The sequence below is a fragment of the Equus asinus genome, chromosome 4 (assembly GCF_041296235.1).
Source record: "Equus asinus isolate D_3611 breed Donkey chromosome 4, EquAss-T2T_v2, whole genome shotgun sequence".
Taxonomy (NCBI): domain Eukaryota; kingdom Metazoa; phylum Chordata; class Mammalia; order Perissodactyla; family Equidae; genus Equus; species Equus asinus.
In genome coordinates this window covers 57,522,010-57,529,527 of record NC_091793.1, presented here as the reverse complement: position 1 = coordinate 57,529,527, position 7,518 = coordinate 57,522,010, and positions in this window count along the sequence as shown.

Below are 7,518 nucleotides of genomic sequence, written 5' to 3'. Positions count from 1 at the left end.
ATAACGTTAGATCTTTTCAGTGGGGTACAGGTAATTAATATTCTGACTCTAGGTGTTGCCATCATTGCTGTCCTTCAATGATTTATTTCATATGAACCGTGGGTAGGAGATTTTACGTTGGGCAGAGTTGTTTCAGTATGCAAAGGGAAGGAGCAATGATGTATAACTCCAGTAGAAACTGTTGTTTTGTAAACACATCTAAATGGTTAGTGTTATCATTTTAATGGGAGGATATGATGGAAAATAGGGTGAAATCTCAATTTGCTCAAGTGAGAATTATGTCCTATTAAGTTGGCAAGTACAGGTATATCTCTTTTTGTGTCCCTCTGAAGCAATCTCTATTTGTGAGATCCGTCATGTAAACCTCAGCTCAGCAGAGGGTAATTGACCGAGTCAACTTTGCCACAGTTGGGGCTTGTCATTGCCAGCTACGCCATGCCCTCTGTGAGGAATTGGAGCCACAATTCAGTTATTGGAGTCCCTTTCCCAGAGAGCAAATGTTTTCTTGCTGCTGAACGTTAACTCACGTTGCAGGTGTGATTGAAACAATGAAGTAGTCCATCTCAGAGCGTGAGGAGACTGGTTCTGTTGATGAGCTGGTTTCTGCATCCAGATACAGGAGTCCACGTGTGTTTGACAGCACCCCTCCACCCCCCATGATAAAGGGACTGTAAGCAAAAGGAGAATCTATCCGTGTATTAACTGTTTCTGCTCAGTTTCTCGTAACAAGCAAACATACAAAAAGGCAAACCTTCTGTCAGTAATTCAGAAAGGCTACTTATTTTCCTGAGTCTTTGTAAGTAGAAAGTGGGATGAAACAGCTTGTACTGAGAAGGAAATCTCATTTGGGAGTATGAGAGAACAATTTGACAATTATCTAAGGTCTGAGGAAGAGAAATGGCAACACTGTATTATAAAGTACTTGTAATTGAAGTACTTAGAATCCAGAATGCTCCTGTAGGCTGAAAGAGTATAAGAAGGGAAATGGATTTCTGGTCAAGTTTGCTGTGCTTGGAGGATCCTGGTGAACTTTTGTGGTAACAATTAGCATAATACTTTTGAGGCATTTTTAGCCTTACCAGAAATTATTTTTCTCTGCCTCGTTCCGCTTTCAGATGAAATAATAATGTTTAGCACTTAGCTGGCATCTCTCATTCTGAGGAGTCCCCTGGTTCTTAAACAATTTTTCTGTCTCCACGTGTGTGAATATGTGTCTATACAGAGTCATTTCAGCAATTGCCAAAAATTTCAGCAATCCCACTGGGTAGCACATTGCAGCTGTTCAGTATTATCCAGAAAAACCAAACAGCATTTGAGTGGTATAAAGTAAAAAAAACGAAATGAAAAAACTCTCCAAATTAAAACCCAATGTTAATATGTAGGAAGAATCTCGAAGGCAGAAATGTATATGTACACAAAAGGATTTTCTCAGCATATACCTATTCCTGCTTCTAGTATATGAGCCATGGAATATCTGGGTGCCAAGAGGGGAATGTGAAGTCAGTTTTAAAGTACCTTTGAAATACGGTACTGTCAACAGCAGGGTTTCCTGGTGCTGTCCTGGGGCATCCGTTCACCACTGATGCAAAGCAGTGTGTGCTGCGACATTGAATTAGGGATAAACTTCCTGGAGCTCGCTGTGTTTCCCTTAGAGGTCTCCCTCGAGGATAGCCATGTCTGCTGTTAGGTTTGAGGAGCTGATAACTAACTGTGATTAGCCATTCAGATTTCATCCAAAAAGAAACAAAATCATTTAATTGATTTAAAAAGACACGTACAATGACAGCATTCGTGTGATTGGAATTTGAAAAGCGATGACTAGTTTTCCCCAGCAATCAGAGCAGTGCTTGACACATAGTAGGCATGTCTATTAAAAGATTGAATGAAAGCTTTGAATTCCTGATGATAACAGCCCTAACATTTGTGTGCTGATGAGTACTTTTCAATGCACTTCCATAGGTGTAACTTTTGCTCTTATTGATATTACACTGGCCTTAATTTGATATTGTTAATGTCAGCAGAATGCAACATAAGAGAATCATTATAATGAGATCCCTTCCATTTCTCTTTTATCTGCCAATACTAACATTAGACGGGCTAACTTCCAAGGCCTGCCCTGCCCTCACCTCGTCCTACGGGAAACTGCCTGTTCATAGACCTTTTTGCCTGTCAAGCCATATTTTAAACTGTTTGCTCCTTTTCCATTTTGTTGCCTTTCAAGTCAGCTTTCTGGGCTAATGTGGCCTCAGGAGCAGACATATCACCCAAGCCAGCTGCCTTTGTATGAGCTGGCCAGTGATGTTTGACCTGTGTCTTTGTTTCCAAAAAGGAGTTGAATTAGGCGGATTTTTCTCTTAAGAATTTGAAATCAGAAACATGGGAAAGCTACAAGGTAAGCTGTAGGTAAGGTAAGCTGAAAATGAAATCAGGGCATGAGTTAAGAGTTGGCTGTAGCAAGCCAAAGTCATGTACTGACAGAGCAGAAAAGAGACAGAATTGAGTGAGTAAGCTGCTTAGTAGCGAAGAAAAGGGAACAAATATACTGAGAATCTGCAACATCATGTATGGCTGATGAGATTATAAGGTCCCTGAGAAAGAGATGGAGAATTATTGTGACAGCTTTCTCTTCCATTTGTATGCATTTTTATAATGCATCATTTTTTTTCATGACATGACTTAAGTGGGTTCTCGTTCCTTATAATCAAAAGAGTCAGAAGAGATATTGGCAGGATGCAGGTTTGCTGATGAAACTAGAGTGACCCATAGGAAAGCTGATGATGAGCTTGAACTTCTCTTCCCAGTGGGATGTTATAGTAACTGATGTCCTGGCTTTGGGAGGAGTAAACATGCAATTGGCTTGAAAGATGGCATTAACTTTCTACCTGACACACGTCTCCTTTTCTATCTACCACGGTGCTCCTATGCTGCTCAGCGTATGGTTTACAGCAGGTTCCTTGCTGTCTAGGAGCTTATGTTCCAAGCCAGACACTTATTTGTTAAGGTCTGACCTTAGGACTCTTGGCTATTTTTTTTTCGGCATTGGTATTAAGGTTACTCTGTCATCATAAAATTAATGGGTAGCTTCCTCTCTGTTTTTCCATCCTTGGGAATAGTTTTAGGTAGAGAGTTTTGTTCCTTTGAAAATATGATAGAACTTACCTCTAAATGCTCTGTTCTGGATCTCTATGGTGGGAGATATTCCTTTCAGGTCGTTTATATCTATTTTTAACTTTTCCTTTGCTTATACTTTCTTTCAGTGTTTCTGTTGTTTTTTTAGTTACTTGAGCTGAATGCTTAACTCATTAAAAAAAAATGGACTTCAGGTGCCCATCATAGAGTTTCTCATTGTCCTGGAATCACGGCAAGTGATCGTCCCCAGGCAAGAACCTCGCTCACTTGCTTGTTTTGTTGTCCCCTTCATCTGCCCTCTCCAGTCTTCCCGTGCCCCTGCAACATCCACCCCCACGTGTTTAATGCATGCTCTTCCACTCATTGTTCATACAGCTATGTGTTTTTATCCTTGAAAATAATACAGTATTTTTTTATGCTTTTAAAGTTTACATAAATAATGTCTGACCAAGATGGAACAATAGGAGTAACCCCCTTAAACAAACAAAACAAAAAACTGGACAAAATATTTTAGCCAATGGTTTTAAAGACACTGGACATCAGACAACGAAAAGAGTGAGCCCTGAGAGATGGGAAACAAATGAGGTGATCCCAATGACTTGCCTTGAGAGAGTTTCCAGACCGTGATACAGGGGTGGGGGAACCCACGTGGATCCTGGAGGACTCTCTGAGTTGAACAGATGGAACTGAGAATCTGGGGAGACCAAGGTGGCTTGTGTTTGCTGGACAGAGTCCTGGAGAGGAATGAGCTGCATGCATAGAAGCAGAACACAGGGTACCTGCAGAGGGTGCCCCTTGAGTATTCAGCAGAGTCCTGATCAGTGCACATGGGTGAGGCCAGGGAAAGAACCATCAGAAAGAATTAGAGGGAAACACGCCTTGCACTCACACAGGGCCAGGAACCGTGTCTCTTCCCACCATCCAGTCTGGAAAACGTTGTAATTCACAGGACACTGGGTAGAATCCTCAGGAGATCTTGCCTCAGTAGTGGGGAATAATTAACCCTGAAATAATCACTGCCCCAGTCCTGCCTAACAAATCTTAAAAGGAAGACCTGAAATGATCAAAGTGTGTATAAATAACTTCACCACGTTCCAGAACAAAGCTCAACAATTGCGGGAGCACAAACACATCCAGTATGCAACACGGTAAAATAGGGTGCCTGGCATCCAATCAAAATTACCAGGCTTGCAAAGAAGCAGATATGATTCGTAATCAGTCACTTGAAACCAAACAACAACTGACACAGATGTTAAAATTTCCAGAGAAGGACATCAAAATAGTTATGAAAACTATAATACCTGTTGAAAAAGTTAAGTAGAGACAGATGATATAAAAAAAGACTAAAGCAAACTTTTAGGGATTAAAACTAAAATGTGTGAGATGAAAAATTCATTGTATGGGATTGACAGCAGATGAGACATTGCAGAGGAAAAGATTAATGAATTTGAAGGCATTGCCTTAGAAACTCCCCAAAAGGAAACACACAGAGAAAAAGGGATTAAAAAACAAAAGAATAGTATCAGTTAGCTGTGAGACAACTTCAAGAAGCCTAATATACATGTAATTAGAGTCTTTAAATGGGGAGGGGGAACAGAAGAAATAGTGGGTGAAAAATTTCCAAATTCAAGGCAGACTATAAATCCACAGATCTAAGAAGCTCGAAGAACTCCAATAAAAGAAAGAGGAAGCCTATCATGATCAAATTGTTCAAAACCAGCGTTAAATAGAAAATATTAAGAGCAAGCCAGAGAAAATGTCACATGTGTACAGAGGAACAAAGAGAAGATGATAGCAGATTTCTCTTTGGAATCAGTATGAGTAACATCTTTAAAGTCCTGAAAGGAAAAGCAGGTTCACTTGGAACTTTATACCCATCAAATATATCTTCTAAAAACAAAGGAAAAGTCAAAACTATATCAACTGCTAAGTGAAACATTAAAGCAAGTTCTTCAGGCAGAAGGAAAATGATTCCAGATGGAAATATGGATATATACAAAGGAATAAAGAGCACTGGAAATGGTAACGTGGGTAAATGTATGAGTTTTTCTTTTTATTTAATTGCCTTTAAGACGTATTTATTTGTCCATTCCTGTAGTGATGAGTACCTAGATCATCTCCAACACTTTCCTGACACTCAAACAATTGTGATAAACCTCCTCAAGTTCTCTTGTGCGTCTATGCAGGATTTCCCTAGAATATATACTTCTTGGAAAACTAGAATTAAAAGGAAACTTCTAGATGATAAAAGCTCTTTATGAAGAACTTACATATTTAACAGAGGAACTTTGAACACATTACACTTGATGTTGGGCAAAAGACAAGGATGACCATTTGATTGCTGTTGTCCAACAGAGTACTACAGGTCCTTGATACTGTAATAAGTAAAGAAAAAGTCAGTCAGTTTTTTATTTGAAAAGGCAGATAAAATAATTACTTCATAAAGAATCCAACAGAGATCAGTAGGATTGCTGGATGCAAAATTCATTAATATTTTCCTATATCAGTAAAGACCAACTAAAAATGTAATAGATACCATTTTAAATGGAACAAAAATGATGAAGTACTTAGTAAATCACCTAATAAAGTGTACGCAAGACCCTAGTAGAGAAATGTAAAATAATGTCTGTTAAGGGACATAAAATAATAGTAAATGGAAAGATATATCGTATTCATAGTTCGAACAAATCATCATTTTAGAGATTAAAGTTTTACTTCAGATTATGCTATAAATTCAGTGCTAAGATAATATTGAAAAAGAACAGATATGCAGAATTGCCTTACTCGATGTTCAGACATAACACAAAGCCATAGTTAAAACAACAGTGCAGTTCTGGTATTGAACCCAACAGATAGACCAACCCCACCTTGGTCAACATCAGGGAATAGGAGGGGAAAGGAAAGATTATTTACAATAAAGTCTCCAAACAGATGAAAAAATCGAACAGAAGAAAACGACTTGGGATGTGGGAGGATTTACTATATGAGAGCAAATAAACAAACAAAAACCACTGGGAGTAAGATTGATGGATTTGTCAACCTGAAAATAAAAGATTTCTGTCCATCAAAGAACTATACAAGGTTAACAACTGATTGACAGAAAAATATTTGTAAAGTAAGAAGAAAAGCTCAAGAAATCAGATAGAAAAATGGACAAAGGATATGGGTAATAAATATCAGAAAGATTCTCAACTTCACTATTAATCAGAAAAAGGCAAATTAATATGTGACTACAAACACGTTAGTATCACTGAGCAAAAATGAAAAATCAATAGGTAATATCAATTGTTGGTGAAAAAAAGGGAAAACTAGAACCTTTATGTACTCCTGATGGGCTTATAAACTGGAGATGCCATTTTCAAAAACCATGTGGCAAAAATAAGAATTTAGGACTTCTTGTACATATTGCCAAATTGTTTTCCCAAAAGTACAGTGCCTTCTGATGTCTGTTACTGTGTCCTTTGTAGTATTTTAATATATGTATTTGAGGTTCACAAAAAAGTCATGTTGTTACTTTAATTTTTTAAATTAATAGCAAAGCTGAATATTTCACAATCTGTTAATTAATAGACTGCCTCTTTTCTAAATTGTCTATCTCCTTTACCCATTTATCTTTTTTTTTTTTGAGGATGGTTAGCTCTGAGCTAACATCTGCTGCCAATCCTTCTCTTTTTGCTGAGGAAGATTGGCCCTGAGCTAACATCTGTGCCCATCTTCCTCTATTTTATATGGGATGCCTGCCACAGCATGGCTTGACAAGTGGTGCCATGTCCACACCTGGGATCCGAACCTGTGAACCCTGGGCCGCCAAAGTGGAACATGCAAACTTAACCACTGCACCAATGGGCTGGCTCCTACCCATTTATCTTTTGGGAACTTGGTCTTTTCTTATTGATTCATATGAGCTTTCAACTTAAAGTGTGTTTATTTTGATATATTTGCATAAAAATATTTTGATCTGTTGTATTTATCAACCATGCTACAGTGATAAATGACTGCAAAATATCAGTTACACATTAGCTTCTGGTTAGTCACAGCTCTTCTAGGCTTTGCCAAGCTCTGTCCACTATGTGCCTAGCATGGACCCCAGCTCAGGGAACAGGCCCACTCTGAGACATGCCTTTGTTTGTGGTAGAGGGTAAAAATCAAGAGAACTGGTGGTGATATAGTGTAATGGCTCTTATTGCTTCTGCTTTGAACTGGCATCTGGCATGTGTGATCATATATCATTAGCCAGAGCAATGAGAGGAATATACTCCACCTATGGGGATGCATATAGCAAGTCTGAGGGCAGTGGTGGGAATGGATCACCCTCTCCCCAGCAATGCAGTCATGAGTGATGAACAAAACTACAACCTACTACAAAGCTTATTTGCAGATGACTCATTT